Source organism: Phasianus colchicus, chromosome 7 (assembly GCF_987193195.1).
Source record: "Phasianus colchicus chromosome 7, bPhaCol1.hap1.1, whole genome shotgun sequence".
Classification (NCBI taxonomy): domain Eukaryota; kingdom Metazoa; phylum Chordata; class Aves; order Galliformes; family Phasianidae; genus Phasianus; species Phasianus colchicus.
The window spans coordinates 18,001,926-18,024,455 of record NC_143442.1 but is presented as its reverse complement, the minus strand read 5'-3'; the positions used below and the strand labels follow the sequence as shown (position 1 = coordinate 18,024,455).

At 35.1% G+C, this 22,530-nt stretch overlaps 2 protein-coding genes across 13 annotated transcripts in view; one reads left to right on the top strand and one right to left on the bottom strand.

The window, feature by feature from the left end:
* The window catches only part of LOC116232900 (sodium channel protein type 2 subunit alpha-like), a 364,152-nt gene that overhangs the window by 142,008 nt on the left and 199,614 nt on the right, over positions 1–22,530 (top strand). The gene's annotated exons all lie outside the window — the stretch shown is intronic.
* The window catches only part of B3GALT1 (beta-1,3-galactosyltransferase 1), a 182,133-nt gene that overhangs the window by 125,693 nt on the left and 33,910 nt on the right, over positions 1–22,530 (bottom strand). The window lies entirely within an intron of this gene.

The following is a 22,530-nucleotide window of genomic DNA, read 5'->3' as shown; positions in this document are numbered from 1 at the left end:
TTTGTACCTCCGTGCTTTCAAAAAAGCTGTGCAAAACTTTTCCAAGCCACTTGAACTTAGCTCAGAATGGACTCTTGGCATGGAAACTTTGAGAGTTGCAGTATATTTGGTATCATTCATGTCTGTTGACTTACAGAACATATATTACAGGCACTTCTCAGCAAAGATTCTGTGTTGTCTTAGCTCTCCTGGAATACTGATGTTAAATCACCTATACTACAAGAATTTATCTATGAATTGCACAGTGTATGATGCACTTCCCTTAGTGGAAGGAAAGGACAATACTAAATCTGGTAAAGCAGCAAAACTTTGGAAAAGCAGTATCAGACTAATTCTGTTCTGTGGAACCAAAAGCCAATGGGCAATCAGAAGAGAAGTCTACTATCTTGGTCACTAGAAGGGTGGAAGGACCAGGAGAAATAAGGAATTTTAAGGAATGATAATGCAGTGTTACTCCTGGGAAAAGGATCTCAGAATGTGACCCTAAGGAATACTTCTGGTTATCATTCTAATTAGTAGGAACAGAAATAAGCAAATTTCTTTGTGAAATATTAGTTCATTTTAGAATTTTAGTTAATTCTTTTCATTATTTTCTGGTTAAAAGTGTAAAGCAGCCCAATATCATAAGCCTTAAAAACTTCTATTCATAATATTTTATTTTTAATGATATTCTTTAAATTAACGTATTTATTGAAATGCTCCATTATGTTAACATTTACAGAAGCATAAATGTCAGGTTCTGCTACCAGTCAAGCTGGCATCACACAGTTCACCTGACTTCTTTTTCAACATAACAAAAATTAAGATTTCATAGAAATTCTGGTTCCGATGGGACAAAAACTTTCAAAATCACATACATTATTTATTAAGAACAAAATTAAATAAACATACCCTACCACAAGTAACTTTTCCCCACTATTTATGCATTATTCATCCATAACATACCCATGCAAGAACTTCTGCAGTTAAAGAATGTCCCAGATTTGCTCATACATGTTTTGAAATTAATTACTAATCCTACACATTTTACCACCTGCTGTCAACATTATTTACAAAAGCAATGCATTAACAAGATCTATATATTGAAATTAAGAGGAATGACTAAAGGATTTCCCATACTAATGTCTTAAGCATAGTATTAGCACATTATTTATCAATAGGATTTTTCTATTTTAAATGTGGTGTCTGGTGCAGTTTGTATCAATCAGAATTAATGCCTCTGAATTAACCATGGTAGCCTTTTTCAAGATGTCATGTTCTTCATGAACATTACTGGATTCATAAGCTGTTTTGCCCTACAAGACCTCAAAGGACATTTTCATGGATTTCCTGACCCAATGGAAATCAGTGGTTGTTGTTGTTTTGGGGTGTTCTTGTTACAGGCAGCACAGGGGAAAAAAGCCTTAATAGCATGGAAATCACAGGGAGTACTGAAGTAGAAAATTTACCAACTGATTGCTTACCAACCATAGTGAAAACAGGAAGAGACAAATAGACGAAGTCAGAGTATAAACTGATATGAATGTTCTAAGTTGCTACATACTGATAAGCTCTTTACACAAGAAGACCTATACCTGCCAGCTATGCACAGTTTAATTTGCATAATCTAATGAAAGCATGTAGAGGAGAAGGAAAACAGGATAATACTGAACCTAAACAAGCCAAAAGTTAGGGCAGCGAGAAGAACATGGCAAGGAAATAATAATTCACTTAAAATCTTAATTAGTCCATGTGGCTACTCAGTGTGTAGGTGAATTTTTACACTCTTCAGACTGCTATGATTCTTCATACTCAGAATGTGGTTTCATGTAGATTCCATTATTGAAAGAATTTTGTATGATTTGATTTTCAAATTATAATTGTATAGCGTTATGCATTTCTTAACAACCTGACTGGAAGATCATAGAAATGTAGAGGGTTATTTCAGTGTGACAGAGAATGAGTACACTTTTTCAGTTAGTGTTTTATAAGGTGTTCTTTCCTTGCCAATACATTAGTGCACATATTTATATTAAAATAAAAAAAAAATAAAATTACTGTATTTCATTTTGACATAGTTTAGTCTATAAATAAGTTGCTTAGAAGAAAAGAGTGCATTGCGTTTTCAACATTTTGATAGCATGTCTATGATTATTCTTACTGTTTTCCTAAATTACTGCATTGTAGTCATTTTAATAATGATTTAAGAGGAGCACTCAGGGAAGTTCACAGAGTGAAAATATTTTGAGAGTAGGCAATATTGTCTCTTCCTATGTGAAGAGTTTTGGGATACCCAAAACTTAGCATTTATCTTTGAAACCTAAAATATTAGTTTTCATTGGTTAAGAATTGTTTCCTCAGCTTTGTAAAAATATCTTACAGAAAAAGAAACAATTCTACCTCTGTTGCATCCTTCTCAATCAAGGAGAAAATTATTTCCTAACTTTATACAATGCACAATGATTACAGTCATTTCCAGCAGCATGCATAGTATCAAAGTTGTCTTTAAGTGGCACAAAACCACATCTCTGAAAAAAAAAACAGAGAAGTAGTAGCATTTATCCCTAACTTTACCTCCTCTGGTATTTCTGCCTTGCCTCTGTAAAGGTGATCTACTGATCTCTTTTCTGCTGCCAGTGGTTAGAGATGACTAGCAAAAGGAGCAAAAAGAGAAAAGAAAACTCTGACAGACAGTGAATTTGGAACTAAACCTCAATAATCTATGACTGTGACTTCAGACATAGTATCTTTACATATCCAGCCCTCATAGAAAAGCTAAATGGATGCAGCATTTTTTTGGCTTTATAAGTCCTCCTGCATACTGTGTTAGTGTGCTTGCATTTATATTTGGAAACGTAGTGCAATACCTTGCTGCAGTGTTCCACCTGTAAATGTCTCCCATGTAATGCTACCATTCATAGTATCTCATATATGTATGAAATTGCCATAAACTTATTGAGAAAGAATTTAAATGAAACTTTAACATTTGTCTTGAAAAATATTGGAACACCTGCTCATTTCAAATATTCCCCTGTGAACTCATCATTCTTCTTTTCTTTTTTTTTTTCTTTTCTCTAAAATCTTCTTATTCAAACTGAAAGCAAAGCATTTATCATGATCAGAGGCAGGAATGAGTTTCAAGAAGCTATTTTTTCATACACCTTATTCTTGTAATCTGTCCTATATCTGAGAGATCATCATAATAGGCGAGTACAGGTGGTCCAGAGAGTGTCTTTATCGCTTTTCATTTTAGGTCTGCCTGGAGGCTTCAGCTTCAAATTTACTCAGATTTCACATAAAATTTGCTTTACAGTAACACACTGTCCTTATCGTCACAGAAATATTATAATTGTTGTTTTAATGTTCTTTCACTTTAAGTTAACTTTTAAAAAATCTAAAGAATTCAAGATAAAATTATGTTAGTCATTTCCCTAAGAGAGTTTAGCATTGTCGTTGTTTTTCTGAAATGTGTACCTTATGTGTTCATAAACAACTATAAGAAAATAAATGTTTTAGCTCTAAATACAGGCTTAGAAACACATGGCATGCTTTTGTTTCCATGTGTCTATTTTTCTTTATTTTAATATAAAACTATCATGCAAACATCATTAAATTTATCCTTGCACCACCCTTCAGAGCCTATGTGCTGTATCAAGTCTTTGCTATGCAAGATGTTTCTGACAGAAAATAAAATCTGAAACCTGTCCGCAGTTTTTCTGTATACTTAGGTTTCTTCAGTAATAAGCGAGCAAATATAGACCAAAGTTTGCAGGTACTTATGCCACCATCATAATGATAAATGAAGATGCTGGGTATGCTTTAGCTATTGTAAATGACATCTGTATACAATTTTCCTCTTGACAATATTTTGGCTCCCGTTCCACATTTTCTATCACCATTTAAACTAGAAAAGCAGTAGCGGTGGAAGATCTTTCTATCAAAATGATTTCTACCATATAGAACCTCAGTTCTTCATCTGGGCATAAGTATCCTATGCCAGTTTCTGCTTCCATGTAAAGATATAAAGGTCTGGAAAACAGTGATGCTCGAGGTTTCCCTTATAATTTTTACACCTTTATGAACAGGGGAGCAGATTCTGGAATCCACTCTAAATACAACATGTTAAAGAACAATTACAGTTTCAGTAAGTACCTTTTATCTCCTCTTTTCCATACTACTGAATTCTCCTGGAAGTGACTGGTTAGTGAGGAAGTTATGCCCTCTTCAGAGAGCATTGTGGCTTTATCTGCCTAACTGTGATGATATGGCTGTCCTCAAAAATGTGTCATCAAAACTGATTTCCAACTCCAAGGCAGGTTTATCTAAAGAAAATTATTCTCTTGCTAGATTCCTCACATATTCCAATCAAACCTTTGGCCTTTACTGAGTCCTGCAGTGTCACAAAGGAGAAGAGAGGACACAAAGTCAACAGAAAGCTGGGCTTGTTCAGCCTGGAGAAAAGAAGGCTGCAGGGTGACCTCATTGCAGCCTTCAGTACCTAAAGGGAGCCTACAAACAGGAGGGGAATCAACTCTTTGAAAGGGACGATAACTGCAGGACGAGGGGAAATGATTTGGAGTTGAGGGAGAGGAGATTGAGGTTGGATGTCAGGGGAAATTCTTTACAGAGAGAGTGGTGAGGTGCTGGAACAGCTGCCCAGAGAGGCTGTGGATGCCCCGTCCATCCCAGAGGTGTTCAAGGCCAGGTTGGATGGGGCCCTGGGCAGCCTTGGCTGGTGTGAAATGTGGAGGTTGGTGGCCCTGCCTGTGGCAGGGGGTTGGAGATTCATGATCCTTGGGGTCCCTTCCAACCCTGGCCATTCTGTGATTCTGTGATTCTGTGAAAGCTTATGAGACCTCTTACAGCAAAGCATGCTATTGATGCAACATTTTCTAGACAGTCATATTTAAATAACTGCATGGTATTTTTACTTCTTTTGGAATGCCACATGCCTGAAGCACTGCAACAGACCTCCTTGCTATATGGGACATCATGCTGTTCTTTGCTTGCCAGTCCTGCTGGCCCTGCATCCTGTCTCCTGAAGCAAGGCAGGAGCCAAATGTTTCATCTCTGGAGACCTGGTCTTAGGTCCTTCCCTTCAAGAATTATTTGGAATGATGTTTTTGTTAGTATTCATCTCCTAATTCAAACTTGTCTGTGCTGGGGTCAATGCGAGGGTGCTGCTGCCTCTTTTCCATCTTCTTTTCACTCTTGGGTCCTGACTATGGATGTTTGCCTGAGAAAAATTTCTTCTGAGGTAATCACATAGATGATTGCACAGTGTAATTTGAGACAACTATCCCTGGACAATTGAGAAAAGAGAATGGCAAATTGAATATCTATATGAAATGAGTCTCTTCCCCAATCTGAATAAGTACTTAAAATAACTTTGTTTACAGGATAGGCATGAATCAAGTTTGAACTGTTCTGCATTATCTGTGGTAGTCAGAGCAAACTGCTTTATCAGTTTCACTTTGACTTTAGCTCATTTGGTAAGAAGCAATAGCATTGGATACATTTTAATTGTCAGCAAGAGTTAACAAGCATTCAGTGAGGTTGTGAATTACATATTGGGTTCTGACAAATTCTTCTGTAGTGACAAAGAATGTTTTTAGGATATTCTGACCTTGTATTCATGAAAGCCGTGAACAACTTCATTTCTAGATTGACATGTGGCTTTGGAGTTAATTTTATTTGGCATTAGATGTACTCTGGGTATAAAAAACAAAAACAAAACAACCATAAGTGTATGTACAAATATCTCAGCTCTTGTATTTTAGGTACTGTAATTGCTAAGCCCTGTTCTGATTCTAGCCAATCAACCACGATAACCTCTGATTTTATTCTCAGCTAGCAGGCATATAGGAAAAACATGCTTCTAAAAATCATAGATACTTGGATTGTCATATAACTAGTTTACATTCTATTTCTCAGTCCTCGAAATTATTTTGGCCAAAATAAATATACATCTAGACATGTTATGTTTTGAGCTGCATTGTTTCGATAACTCAGTTTTATGCATCTGATGTTCTAATATTTTACTGTTATGTTTCAAATATAAACTTTGAATCTGACATGCAGCAGCTGTAAACATTTTCATCTTTTATTTCATTGCTTTAGTACTCTAGTAATTTTTAGATTTTAGAAGTCGTCTGCCAAAGTTATGTCATACTGCAGTGTTTGGCACAGGTCAAACTGTGGTTTATGTCACTTTGGAAAATTTCTTCCTCACCAAAGCCCTTTGTCCTGATATATGACAGGCATTGTAGGGCTACTGACCTTCACCTTGCTTCTCTTTAGAGCGAACTTCGCCTAACACAGTAGTGGTTAAGTAAAAACCTTTAATTTGAGAGCACATAAACTCAAATGCATGCCAGTGACGACCAGGCTCTTTTTTTTGTCAGCTTTCTCTATCAGGGTCCCAGGAATTTTGTAGAAGTCTAGCCTCCATTATATTAAACACAGCACTAATGAACTGAAATTCATACTAGTAATCTGAAGTTAGTAGTATGCTAGGCCAGCAAATCAATTCTATACTGTAAAGGCTTCACTGTTCCAAAACACTGAAGTCATTCCCTGGATATGGAATTAATCTAGTTCTCTTAGTAGACTGGAGTTTACATGATATTAAATATATTCCAACACCACAGTAAAGATTAAAAGAGCGTGCAGAACTCTGCTGATTGCCATCTATCTTCATAGTACTATGGGAAGGTTTTGTCTTTCCCCACCAAAACCTTCAATTTGAATAAACTCTCAAAAATGAAAGTAGAAAGACAGGAGTTCAAATCTACTAGTTGGTAATTATTACTATTATCAAGTCCTGATGTCATCAATCATAAAAAATGGATTGGGTGTTATGATCATCAGTTATGACTTTGAGCAGATAATATAAAAGAAACAGCCACTAAATTAGTAGTTGAATTAATATTAATTAACAGACATCACATTTTCTTTTTTTTTTGGCAGGGTAGATCTCCACACTCCATAATCTTGGTTCATTAATAAGAATAAAACATAATGCAGTGATCCCAAGAAGGTAACCCAGGTTTAGCCAAGTGGCTTTGCAAACAACATAGACGTCAGTCACTAGTGCAAGTAACACTGCCAAATCTCTGGGTTTCTTTTATCTTTGACTGGGTTTTGACCAAGGGCTGTTACTGCACAGGTCAAGGATAGATAGCTGTCATTTGTGCTTCTTCCCAGTGAACTTCAGTTTCCTGGGCTGGAAAACTGCTTACTGGATGACATCCAGTGACCACCCAGGGCTACGCAAGAATGGCCAGAAACCAGGTGAGGTAATCATTAATCGGTGCCCACACTGGGCAGCTATCAGGCTTGCTCATCACCTGTCTAGCGCATTGAACAGGCAGAATTTCTGACAGAGGCTCAGTGCTGCTCCCTCACAGATCTGAATATGCTGGCAGGGCTTATGCCAAGCACTCAACCATAAATAAAAAGCAAATAAAGAAACCTGAGTAGAAGTGAATATATGAACACACACACACACAGAAAAAAACACACATTGGTAGAAGTCATCATTGAAGCTTGACAGGTTTGTTTCCTTGCTCCAGCTTCCTATATATCCTGTATTTGAATACTTACACTGTGTATACTGGCAACAATACAAACGTTTTTTTTATATATTGCTGTTCCTGTAGTTACAGCAGTAGAAATACTGAGCTTTGCTCTAAAGTCTTTGGGGCTAACAAAGGCAGCAGGTGCCCCAGATAGTGTGTTCTCAGCCCTTCTGTTAAGTCAACTTCTGTGTTTCTTTGTGGCACCACAAGTTAGGAGTAGATCAAGGGATTTAGGCCAAGTGAAAAGGCACACTCAATTGAAACTTCAGGATTTCTTTTGAGACCGAAGTCCTGTCAACTTGTACTGAAGTTTGCACTATATTCCTGAATATGAACTAGTGTGCACTACTGTGCTGAACCTGAGCAATACAGTAAGGGGATGATAAAGCAAAAATCTGGAGGTTCTGGCAATTTGGACTTGAAGAAATTATGTGTACAGGAAGAAATTGCAATTCCTGTTCTTGGGTAGAATATTTTAAAATCACTTTTCACAAAATGAAGCATACAAAGGGGAACTCAAGTTTTCATTTACTTTTTTATTTCTTGCATGTATTAAAGTAAGAAAAAACTGTTGTTGTAATACAGTATCTCTGGAGACATTTGCTCTCAATAAACCTCTTTCTTTAGGAAACAGTTCAACTGATCTTTTAAAATATTAATGATTACTTGTGGTCCTTGATCACTATTTTTGAATAAAACAGCTCAACCTTTGCCTCCTCCCTCCTCTGTGACCTGGCCCCTGGCTTCCAGTAATATATTCTTTATGTAAATCCTTTACGGTGTTCAGGTTCATGGAGTTTTGTCTTCTAGTTATATTCTTCCAGGGAATTACATTACAGACTAAAAATGATTCAGTTGATTCAAATCTTGATAAGGCAGGATATGTAAAGGTGTATTGTATGCATCCAACCCAAGCTGCGTGTTACAAACAAGCCATAATGTTTGATTCTAAATACATCAGTTGTCACCTGCATGGATGCCCCCATAGTAAAGATGAAGCTTTTCCTGGAAAACAGGCTAATTTAAAACCTGGACATGTTTGACCATTAAATAAATGCAAGTATCACTGGAGCTGATTGCTAACAGTAGCATTTGGACAATATGATATAAACCAGAATAAATTAATCCTGTATGGTATTCTATTAGAAATATCTAGAAACCTGGGTTTGATGTGCATGAAAAGATGAACACCTCTAATTTTAAAAATTATTTCATTGCTTCATAGTAAATACTGCATTAAGTCACAGTTAAGACTTCTGAGGTAAATACCATGAAAGAAGATCAGTTTAAAAACAAACACAACCCAAAGCATTAATAAATCTGTGTTAAAAAAATGCACTCGCATACTATTTTGACAACACTCTAGGGTAATTTCAGACTCTTCACACATGCAGGCCATTATGTGGAAAATATAATCAAACAACTACATATACCTAATCACTTTCTGCAGCAGAATGACTCATCTTTACTAAACTCTTATTACAGATTTTAATTTTAAATTGCTTACTGAACAGACTTCAGCCAAATAAATTATCCATAAAAGCAAAGGGATAAAGTCTTCAGGTACAGTAGCTACTTTAAGGTCAGCACAGCTTTATGACTCCTGTCTATTTGAATTAATTCAAGACATCTGATTGGCTTCTGGATAATCCAAGAGATAATAACATAAGTGAAGTAATAATTTTACTAAGATAATAATGTATATCATTTTTCAAGTCATAAAAGTTAGAAGTCCTAAGTTTTGTACTATTAAACATTTTATCTGTGAGCTTTAAATTTCGTCCATACAGTACACCAATGATAAGCTAAAACCTGTATTTGTTTGTCATACATGGCTTCAATAAAATGAACACAAAGAACACTGCAATTAAAAATAAATAAATTAAAAAATCATATCACAGAATCCCTAAAGTTGGAAGGGACTTTTAAAGGTCATCTAATCTAATTGCCTTGCAATGAACAGGAACATCCACAGCTAGATTATTCAGCTAGAACTGCCAATAGGCTATCTTATTTTGAGTTTTTTAATTGTTTACTTAAAAAAATCACTCCCAGAACTCAAATTTGTAAAGCTGGGGAGGGGGAGGTTTTGTTGTACTTCAGTAAATGCAGATAATAAAGGTAATAGTGCTAGGGAACTGTAGGTATTATTAGCTATGACAAGTCAGTTCTGTTGGTGATAATGTCTATTAGATATGCACATTAATCCTTTGAGATTTAAAGCTGAGTTTTAGTACAGAAGAGGACTTGTTTTTCATGAAGTCAGCAAATTTAATAGCATGTAACATGCTAACACAGGAAGCGTGCTGAGTCTTTTCTCAGCCTAAGTCCATTCAATTTGATTTACACTTGGTAGCCAGAGAATGATTTAAAATAGCCTGTTCTCTTTACACTTTAATTTTGCAGTGACTTTCAGTCTTTGTGATGATACCTGCTACCTCTGGTGACTATTTTTCTCTATTTATTCACAAGATAGGCACAAAATAGCCCACAGCAAAGCAGTTTTCTCTGAATGATCTAATGTTCATGTCTTATGTCTAGGATTAATGTGATTCCACTCCCTAATTTCTAAATTCCCAGAGAAGGCCCAAGCCTATACAAATTCTGGTGATTCTAAATAGCAGCCCAACCGATGGTTATATTTTCTTAACTTTTATAGTTTACAATAAATGTTTTGGTAGACGAACCTACAGATTGTACCATTGGCTTTATCATTTTACATATCCTGAAGAACAGCCTGCATGCTGCTGTTCATTTGTTCTTCAGTATTACGGTTCTTTGATTGTATCTGTCTACAGCACATTTTACTCTAAAGACTTAAAACCATGTTCCAATCATGGAATAACAAAATTAATTTCATTTTTGAATTTTCTAATTAAATGGTATTTTGTATACAGAAAAAAAAAAATAAGAAAATGGCTACTTATAAATACTTACTGCTGCAGTCAGGTAATCTGCTTAGTATCTAATCTTGATATACTTACTCCTATGAAGTATCTATCTCTTCAGTAAGAACCTAAACTAATCAGTTTAAAAATGAGCAGCTTTGTCTCACTAGAGACCATAATGAATTTTACATCTATGCACCACTTATATATTTCAAGGAAGGGTGAAAATCCATTGGTATTCTTATCTATACCAAACTCCCATCTATATATCATGTCCCATCTATACATAATGATTCTCAGAATGGTATGACTTACATTCATTATGTTGTCGTTACAAGCTCTATATTTTTTCTGTAGCTCCCAAGACTCTACATTCCCCTAATATTGCAGTCAGTATGCATTTATTAGATGCAAAATTGTTCACGTTCCTGTTGTGTTTAACAAATAATAAAACCCATAGGAGTTAAAGCCCTACTGTCTTTTGCCTCTCAGTTATAGTTGTCTATAATACAGGCAGTAGGCACAGGCAGTCTGTTTGTTTATACTAGAAAAAACATCCCTAGATTTAGAAACTGTCAGTATGAAATTTTGAAATGAGGATGCATTTTCATGCTCCATTAATTCATCACCTTTGTCACCTAAGTAATATTCAAAGGCAAAATATGAGATTAATTTGTAGTTCTAAACATAACTTCTGTCGTGGCTCAGAGACAAGCAGCAGTCACGATCTCTCTACCTTCCAAGTTTCCCTCTCCAGGAAAATTTGTACTCTGATCCAGCTGATATTCATCATCTATCAGGCACCCTATCCTTTCTGTATGGTTGTGCTAACAGAGACTTCTTATAACAAGCTCCTTTGATTGCCTACCAGTCTCATACGAGTACATCTTACCTTCCCTCTGAATTCCCAGATAAACTGTCCTGCTCTCTCAAGCAATACGTCTTGTAGGTTGTTCAAGGACGTTTATTTTCCCTGCATTTGCTTGAATTACACATCATCATGCAACCTTTGTAGGATTAGGATGTCTTCACATGTACTATTTTTTGCCCTCTCAAATATCTGCACACTATCTAGTCTGTGCTTAAGTATATGTTCACTAAAATGAATATTTCTTACAATTTCTTGAAATTTTACTTCTACTGGCCAGATGTTATTTTCCTGATATAAAGTCACAAAACATTTTCCTAACTCTAACCACTGATTTGTTTCCAGTTCGCTCTTCCAAACACCTTTTTAATTTAGCTTTGCATAGTCAAGCTGAATAATGTCAAGCAGATAAATTAATGTAAATAAAATTTAGTTACATATTATACTATGCTGTTTAAACAGAAAAAAAATGAATAAAAATGTATTTTGAGAAAAATAATATATTCATAGACATTAGTGAGCAAGAAGATTAAATGGTATTAAGTAAATTATTCCCATTTGTGAAGTATTTGCTCAGCCTTGCTAAATGTCTACAAGAAATATTTCTAGTTTTGTGCTCTGCAATTTCACATAATGGAACTTAGAACGTGATAAGGAGACAACAGAAAAATTTGTCAAGCAAAACAACCTATGAAAAATACAAAGCAGTGAAACACAGAAGAGTTTTTCTGGTATTACTAAAACATAGCAAATTTGCAGAGAGCAATATAAATTCGTTTGTCCCCTAGTCCTGAAATCACAGTCCTGAAATTGATTATGAAGTTTCTTCTGTGGTATCATCAGGGCACTGCAAGATGCTTCAAAATGACTGCTACAATACTTAGCCTACAGGTAGCAACTTAGGTTCACGGGATGGAAATGGGGGCCTAAGTTCAACCTTTCCTAGACATGCTGATACCTAATTCTGAGTTGAAGAAAAGTACCTGTTTTCACTTGAGGTTCAGAGTGCAGAATTTCCCATACAACTGGCATCAGACAGCCATTTTACTCTCTCAAAAAGCCTGAGAAGTTTCGTATCAATTAATCCACTGGTTGGGGCCATTAAGAATGATTTAGAAAATCGAGTTCCATATTTAGGATTTAGCTCTCTGCCTAACCTTGAGAAGGCTTGAAATGTGTATTTTTTATGTGGTAGTGTCAGCACTCTGAAATGGATCTGTGGAAAATGGCAGACTTTGTGTTAATATCTAAATATCAACTAGCACACGAATTAGAACATGGCTGTTTTTATTTGAATCCCTCAAGCTTAATAGTATTTAGTATTCTCATCTTTCTTCAGAAAAATACTCACGCGTGTAAGGGTTCTGTGAGTAGGCAATGGCAGTGAAACATTTGAGATGCCAGCCTAGCAGAGGCATTAGTGAAACCGGCATCTTTCTGAGGGTAATGCAAGGCCCTGGTTTGCAGCCACAACATCAGTTCAGAAGACTTCAACTCAATTCAGAAACAATCCGTTTGCATCTGAATAGCCTCTTCTGCCATCAGAAAGCCACCCTGTGTCACATTCCACTGGTAATGCACATTCAGGCAGTGTGCGACTGTGGATGACGTAACAGAAAGAGATTGCTTATTTAAATCATATTTTCTAAAAGTGATCCACCATAAACCGCTACTTAGAACAGTAGCATGCCAAACCTGACACACAATTTACAAGCACTGACCCTGCAATGAATCTGGGGGCTAAACTGGTACCATGCTTGGTGCAAAATGTTTCTACACATGAAAATCCACTGAACTTAGATTTTTTTTAAAAAAGCATCAAAATTTAAGTTTAGATTTGGTGCTGCTCTGTAGTTAAAGTAACAGTTAAATCTCAGGGTAGCAGAAATTGAAGACTTTGGATAATTTCTCTTAAAAGTTGGGACAAAAATGACTAGTAAAAAGAAGCAAAGGAAGGCCTAGATTTATAAAGATAGAGCTTAACAGTTTTGCAATCTTAGTGGTGGTTTTTCAGCTTGCATCATAGAGTGATTCTGCACAAGAAGTACATTGCAGTCTGTTTTTGATGAAAGATGTTGAAAGTAGAATAGTTGCAAAGCTGCCAGCCTTACTGCTGCAACTGTATCTTGAGATTGCAGGTTTTCTGCAGTGACATTTGCTGTTTTTTTTTTCATTCCACAGACAAAACATCCCTGTACTAAACGAAATAAGATGTAATTGCACAAAAAATTAAAATGTATCAGGACACTGTGTCATATAAATGGTCTAAAACGTATATATTATCAGAAAATTTGCACTAATTAACTAAAGGAAACCTTTATGGATTATGAGCATGAGTTCTTATTTAGTGGCAAAGATCCTTTTATTGGCATTCTCACTGCTTTTCAATGTTATGTTCATTACAAAATGCCTAATCACCAGGTTAATATAAAGGATTACAGTAATCAGTTATATTTAACTGGCATGCTACTGTTCTAAGTAGCAGTTTATGGTGGATTACTTTTAGAAAATATGATTTAAATGAGTAATCTCTTTCTGTTATGTCAAAAACAAATTCAGGGAGATCCCATTTTTGCCTTGTATCGTTTTGTGAATTATTTTTGTGGAAAAACCCTCAGTCCCTACAACTCAGTCTCAAAATCTAGTACTTACTGTTTAGGACTTTCTGTACATTACCTACTAATGGAGGGTCAGCAAAATGCCGAAAAATTAGTTGATTCTGTGTACCATATCAATCCCGAGATGAACAAGACAGGCAAATATTTCAGACTTTAGATGGGCCAGTAAGAATTCACACTAATGTTCCTGTAAGGCTTTCAATATGTGGCATCACTGATTTTTTTCTGTTCCAAAGCACTGTGATACATTTGCTAACATTCCTGCTACCCTGTTACTGTGTGAAATCATGACACGCTGATGCCAGTAATAGTGTTGCCAAAGCTTTAAGTCAAGACATCTGGGCAACAACTACTATGTTTTTTTTCACTGGCTACCTTGAAAACCAGTTTTCATTTTCCAATCAACTAAATTCTCTACAAAGCTTACCATGTGGCGTTCTTGCTGCAGAATAAGTAATTTCCCCGATTTACCTAGCTGGTCATGTATGGTGCTGTATTATGTCCAGCCAGCCCATGCTATCTCCATTAAGAAGCAGAAAAAAGCCTTAAGAGCTATTGTATCCTATCACTTTTTACAGACACTTCAAACTGCTCTTGTCACTGAGTAAATTTTTATCACATTCAGTGTTACATGAATCACTCTTCTTTTTAAACAATGTTTGACAAAATCTCTGCTGTGTGTATCATAAGGTTCCTCTTCCTCTAACCAACCTGCCAGTCAATTTTGAGTTTCTGTTGTCAGCTTCAACAGCTTTATGTACCAGTGTAATGAAAAAGAAAGAAACTGCTGTTCATTTATGATGTTTGCTGGTCCCTTCCAACTAAATTATTATATCCTATTTTCAGAATCCTGATGATGGTCTACATGGATAGGAAATTTTCATTTGTTGGCTCTGTTTTCAAGTAAATAAATAACACAAAAAATAGTTGATAATAGTGTAAAGGAGGACTCAAAAGCAAGAAGGTCTCTGAAGAAAGAGTTTGGATTATGTATAATGTTAGATAAGGCAGACAGGATATTTGCATTACAAAATTCACTCTCACATGAAAATATAATTACAGGGCTCAATTTCCCAAAATACCAAACTCAACAAGGTTTAGAAATTCTTAAGATTGTTGGATAGTACACAAAGATGCACTTTGGAATCTATAACTTTTTAAGACATGTTTTAAGACATAACAGTAGATGTAACCAGTGGATAGCTTCAGAAACCTTCAACAAGAAGCAAAGCAAACTAGAATTAAGTTTCCTTCTGCTGGAGGCTGCTGTATATCAGCTTGAGGCTTCTCTATTAAGCTAATTCATCTACTTCTGTTTGTTTGGTGCTTTTATAATAACTTTTTCTAGAATTAACTCATTTTATACTGGTGGATCTAAATATGAAGAAATCACACATGATTTACCTCCTGTCTTCTGGTATTACATAATGTAGCAGCACTGGCCACATGGTAGGTGAAAATGTGAAACAGGTGCCAATAGATGTTGTTGTGGCTGACACCAGTATTCTTGCCACTTCGTGCAAGACAAAGAAGGACTACAGAAAACCAAAGTTTGGTTTTAATGACACAATCTTTGCTGCTCTGTGCTTTCCTACTGTTGCAGTATCAGTCATAGTAATGTTTTAATATTTGATTACCTAAATTAGGTAAATGAGAGATGCAATTAAAATGCTATTCTTGGCCTCTACAGTAATTAAGAAAATTAGAAGAGCAGTGGCTCAGCTCACATACTTTACAGGAAACATTGAAAAAAATAACAGTACTGTCACCTACTCGAGTAGTAAGTCAGCTGATTTCAACATGATTTAATCTTCCTTAAGCTATAACCCTGGGGTTATTGAAGCTTCATGTTTACTCTCTGCAAATCGTAACTTCTCAAGCTAAAAGAAGATATATGTTCAATCAGTTTAAATGATATATAGTTAAAGTTCTCAACTTTATTTTTACTGAGACATCTTTTTTCGGCTTGAGAAGCCTTGTCTCTCCAGTCAAGCACAGACTCCACTCCTCTTTGAATTATGGAAAGTATAAAGTCACTCTCATGCCCTGACACCCATTTACCAGTCCACTGAGCATTATGAATCCTTGGTCTAAACGTCTTTGAGATATGATATATATATACATATATATATAATATATATATTTTATTTCCAGTTAGCCAGCTAGACTCCAATGCAAGTAAAATCAGAGTTGGTGTCCAACAGCTAGAGGGAGCTCTACCCTTTGGAAGGCCTTTGAGCCTGACTTAGAGCTGTTTGAGAATTAGGTTTGCTGATTATTAGCTGGGATTATAAAATTCATGGTAAACAGAATTCTTAAACTTCCTGCCAAGCGGGGGACATTCACAAAAGTGCATGTGATTTTTTTTCACTTCCCTCCTTGTTTACCTGAAAAAATAATTCTGATAACCAGGAGCTGGTAGTATTACAGTCAGTAGGTACTCTCAGATCTACACACTAACTTGGAAATGTGTGTAGAAAAGTGACCTATCTATCATAGGAGTCCACATTAAATAACATAGACAATACTACTTCTTTTAAATTGATATTATTTTCTATTCTTGCAGAAATTGTTTTTTCTTACATGCTTGTAAAATACATCTCTGTAGAATTAGAAATAGCTACTATGAAACTATATGAAGCACAAAGTAAATAATGATTACATTAAATAAATAGTAATGAACATAATGACATAACAATGTTCAGAATTACATTATAATTATGACATAAAATAGTATGTAATTAGCATGTGAATTCCAGTAATTTGTTTTAGACGTATGTGTGCACTGTTTTCAGGAGAAACTGTATGAAGTGCAAACTTTTATCTGGCTCTTCATTCCCCAGAAGCTGCCAGCAACACATATGTAAACATTTCAAGTTGCTAACCCTTATTTGTTATTCAGACACTGTCTTTAAAAATAGATCCTGAAATAGGGCTACAGTCCCAGATAAAAAATAGAATACTAAAACTTTAATAAGAGTAAGAATATGAGTTTATGTATATATATATATATATATATGTAGATATATTTATATTTATTTACAAAAGACAATAAAATGTATTATGTATAAATAATTTACATATATATTCACATATAAATGCACACTATACATGCAAAAATACACTATTTAAAGATTCTTTTTAATAGAATACTTTTTCACTTTCTGGAGAAAAATCATCTCTGTCCTACTCACAGGAGAGGGAGACCAGCATATGAAGTGGCCTAAATGAGTAGAAAGAACATGCTTTACTTGCAAGCTCTCTATTGCTTATTCTCACTGCTTTTTTTTAACCCTTTTGAACTTCTGTCTGCTTCTTCTGTTTGACTTCAGTTTTCCTTATTTGATTCAGAACAGTAGCACTGAACTTTAAACCACTGACGTTCAAATAATATCAGAATGATGTCAAAGGTGTTCACACCTCCCCACCAACATACATTTATAGAAAACAACTTCTGGCTTCTAAAGATGTAAATGCTTGTTATAGAGAGAGAAATATGGCATAAAAAGCAGATACTAAACAAAACAAGAGGCTTTACTCAGCCCCCTTAGCTTTCATGCAATTCACAGAAGGTGCCACATTTCATTTCACTCTAAAACCTGTTCAGGCTTTGTTTTTAAAAGACCTTGAATATGAGGTCTTGGGTGTCCTGCCCTCTTTGTCAAATCCAGGAGTGATCTGGGATTTTCACAGATGCTGTATGTGGGATAATGGAGAAATAGCAAGATAAATTATTATTAGCATCAAAATAAAGACAAAGAACAGCAACAAAAGAGGAAAAAAGCCCATCAAAATATTCTATCAAATAAAAAAGTAATGTTTTTCTCCTTGGCAATGTGTCTTAACAGCATTCATCATCTATTGCATATAGACTCTTCTGAAAAAAAAACCCAAACAACTAAGTCCTTGAAAAGCAAACAGAAAAAAATGTCCATGTATAATCCTCCTATCCATGAATGAAAGAGTAAAAAAGCCTGTTTATGTATGCAAAATGACTATGAAGTTATCCAGCACACAGAAGTTTCGTTCCTCTGTGATTTAAATAATGTGACTTCTTTCTGACATTTTAACAGGCAGTACTTCAGCTATCAACCAACTCCCAGACCTCTGAGCTTCTCATAAAAAACCCTGAACTGTTGGTGTGTTGATGTAAGTTAGTATTACTGTCACAATCACATTCAGCTGCCATTAAAAACTGTATTTTCAGGCAAATCTGAGATTTTGAAAAACAAAAAGTTAAACAAAAGCCTTCCTTCTTGTTGACATGTAAGAATGGACAAATTCCATTTCAATTGTTCTCGGAGGGGTTTTGATTGCCTTTTGTATTGCTTAACCTAATTCACCTTTTTCTCACAAATCCATGTTCTCACATAGACAACACTATGAACTATACCCACATTGGTAACATTACCCCAAAGACCCATTTATATTTACTTAATTTTTATTTAACAGAATATCTACGAATATTTAGTCAGATCACTTATTTTAGTGAATACTTATTTATCCATTCACAAACAGAATCTTGCATTAATCATACTTGTACCTGGTTTTACAGTTCTTTTGACTTATTTTTTTCAATGCTTAGAAGTTTCTTAAAGTTAAGATATATGTAATTGATATCCTTTAATTCTGCTAATTGAAACTAACAAATACAAAACTATAGCTCTACTTTATTTATTATGTAATATCACATGGACTGCATCAGACCTTTTATGGTCTACTGTCATATACTCATCATTCAGCCAAAAGTATTAGAATAAGGGATACTTTTTTAATGCTATTAACCTGAACATAATGCCAAGACCTTGTGGGATGAAAATGACAACAAAAAAGCCTTAAACAAATAGAAGGAACCAAAATGACAAATTTTCATGCTACTGACATAAAGTCCACAAACTGTAGGTAGTGAGATAGGAAGAATGAGTAGAAATACGATTACACAGGAGACGGGAGAACAAACGTGTGAAGGATTTCCCAGCCAGTTTCTTGTCAATCACACTTCAAAAGTTCCAAGGATTTGTCAGCACTTACTGTATGTCAGCAGCAGACTTTGTGGAAATAACAGTGTTCTAATTCAGCACAGAAAAATCATCCATTTGTTATGTTGATGTCTCTTGGATAACACAGCTTCTTGATTACCTATGCCATCTTTCCCCCAGCTTCTTAGTAGGAAACTATTAGAGTAGTAACAGCCTCTGACAAACACAGTTCTTGAGTGTGTTCTGTGTGGGAATCATAACACATCTGAACAATACTCCCAGCTGGTGCAAATGTATGGACAGTGGCTGGTAGCACCGACCTGTTCAGCTTTGTGTTTTAGAAGACTGCTGCTGCTGCTTTCGTCTTCTATTTGCATTTCTCATGTTTCAAGGAAATATATTCACGTCTCAGAAAGTCATTAATAACTTATGTTAGCATCTTAAACTGAGCGTAACTGTTGACAATATACTCTATGCTAAAATTTCCCAAACATCTCTTTCTGTGCATTATTTCAGTAGTTTTGGGGGTTTTTTTTGTTTATTGTTTTTTGTTTTTTTAAACAAGTTTTACATTATAATCTGATCCTCCTCTTGGAAGACAAGATGTTTTTTAAAAAGAGTTTATTCAGCAGGTCAGCTATTCTAGAAGTTCATCCATTCTTCATTCATTTGTGTAACTATTTTCTTTTGTACTTCTTCTCTCATTCCAATGCATTTTTAAGAACTTTTATTCCCATAACATAACTACTGAAAAAACTCATGAATCACTCTGTAATTCCTCTGTATAGTATTTACTCCACCATGTAGTGTCCAATCCAAAAGGCAGATCTTTACACTGAAAATTCAAGAGACAGAACAAACTGATGAAATGTTGAATGAGTTGAAAGCTGTAGAAGGAGGTTTCCTGTTTTATATCAACCCCTGCTAGACAGTTATTTGTTTGATGGGTACAAGGACAGAACTACAGAAGTGTGACTTGGATCTCTGGCTCTAAATGTAAAGGCTTTGCAGCTAGATTTTACTAAATCCAGTACTACATACTAGCCTTGTCTGATGCCCTAGTTTTCACTCTGAGAAACAGAGTTAATACAGAGGATTTTAGATAATAAATAATACAGAGATATTCTCCAAATGCTCTTAAGTAGGATACTGTAGATTAGTAACCTTCAAGAATTAGGAATGGCTTTCCTGATGCTGCTGGTGTCTAGTCCAGGGTCTAGCCTAAAACCAGTACTGCAGCACCACAAAATCAATGTGAATGAAGAATTTTTTTGAGAGGGACATTCTGTACACAGGAGCTCAGCCTTTCTTCTTTGTAAGTGTAACAGTTTGTCCTAACTGACTTTTGCCTTTTGTTGCTTTGTTTCTCTTTCATGTGCCCTCCTCCATCACCAAATCTGCCTCCTGAAATAAGCTTAAATTAATGTAAAATTCAAAGTTATATAAAACATAAATTACATAAGAAAGAAATTTCTCTTTGTTTCTTAAACCTATTATTTCCTATAACTTTCCAGCAAAAACAAAACCAACAAACCAACAACACCCTCAATTTTCTAGTTCTTCCACTTCTCATGGCAAAATTCAATAGCTCAGAGTCAAACTCCAGCAGAGTATTCTGATGGTACCTTTTTTAAACAGAAATTCTCATCAGTCACCCTAAGAGCCATTCTACAATTATCTCATAAAGACACTAATTAAGATTGCTTTTTTTTGCATTAGAAGACAGAGGAATGACCTCTTTGGATGACGGAATACCAGCTGGTCACTGAAATCTTGTAAATCCTATTTTGAATATTATCAGCAGAAGAAAATCAATCTGAAACTGATTACATATTACAAATGAGGGCTGAACTTTTTTAAACATAATTTTTGTGTTGAGAATGAACACTAATTATGATCACAAAGCTGCTACATACAGTTCATTTGCACTGAAATCTTCATAGTTTAATGGGCAAATAAGAGGCTTTATTTTTTCTTTTTACAGAAATATAAGTTTGTTGAAAATTTTTGAATGGTGTTTGCAATGAGAGGGAAATTATCAATAGCTACAACTCTTCAATTCTTCAGATCTCTAAATAAACAATAAAATGTGATGGGAAAGCATCCTTTTTTCCTTCTCATTTTGGGGCACTGGTAACACAAGTATAGAAAAAGGGCATTTTCAATAATGAAAATAAAAAACAGCATTAAAAAACAAGCTCAATAATGTTAAGTAGGAATACAAATCTCATTATTGATTTTTAAATAATTTTATTAATAGCACTGCAAAATGTGCAGTAAAACTTATCTTTGAAGGACAACCAGCCTGGTTTAAACTCACTTTTAGCTTTCCATGAAACATGGGACCAGTATTTCATTTATACTATAGTAGTTTTAAATAGAGGCAAAGAGGAATGCTTAGAGATTTAAGCTGAACGTTATTAAAATACATTAGTACTAGTGAATGACAACAGTTATGTTCTTTTTTAGAGATATGAGCCTAAAACTTTCACGTCTGACCTAATTTAGTCTTATTTCATAAAATGAATACTTAAAAAAAAAGAAACCATTTCTGCAAATTTGCTGCTCATGCTAGAAATCTCAAGAGTTCTCATTAACAGAAAATTACATTCATGCTATCAAGAAAGCTTTTGTCATCTGTAGATGAAGTAAGTCTGTACAGAGTCATGAACTAATTTGAAACTATTTGAAAAAGTAGCTAAAAGAAAAGGGGCTTTCTTCTTCTGAGTTCTTACTAGTAAAATAAATGTTACTAAGGAAACTGATTATTCACATGACTAGATAAGTTTCTACAAAAAAATGCAGCTATCGAGAAATTCCAGATTTGGCACTGAATTTGGTCCAGAGGTGCCTGAAGCAGAACTAGTCTCCTTGCAGCATGGTATTCGTTTGACACTCTTGCAATTAGTTCTTATTGCAGAGTCACTTGAATGCCTGAAGATGCACTGGAGTTCTCTCAATGTAAGCATATGAGTGGAAATCAGCAATTTTTTCTATTATTCAAAGCAGATTCAAATGGTCCAGAGTCAAACTGATTTCCTGAACCGCTTAAAAATCAGTGACTACTAGCAATACATACAAATACATATAATTGCATATGCATTTAGTTTATGTGTGTGTATATATATATATATGTATTTGGAATTCTCTATTTTCATGTGAGTATACATATTGTTTATATATATAAACAAAACATAGGAAACAGATTTCTGCATAAGAGTGTCTCATTCTCCATATGTTCTGATGGCACATACAGCCATAACTGTATCTGCTCACTGATCAAGGTGGTGGAGGGAGTGGTTGTCAGACATAGCATAATAGAATCAAAGAATCCTTGGAGTTGGAAGAGACCTTTAAAGGTCATCTAGTCCAACTCCATCTGTTATTCTAAGTTAAATTTTGTGACTGGTTTTAATTTTGAGAGGTTTCTAAAAAGGAAATCCTTCCAACTCTATCACAAGCTTTTACTTCTCAGTAAAAAATAATTTTGAATGGTACATCAAAACTGAAATAGCTGTTTTCTCAAACAAGGCATAATTTTATACATTGAAGAAACAGCACCCAATTTACTTCCCATCACCTTATTTGCACAAAGAATGGATTAGTTATAGCCCCCCT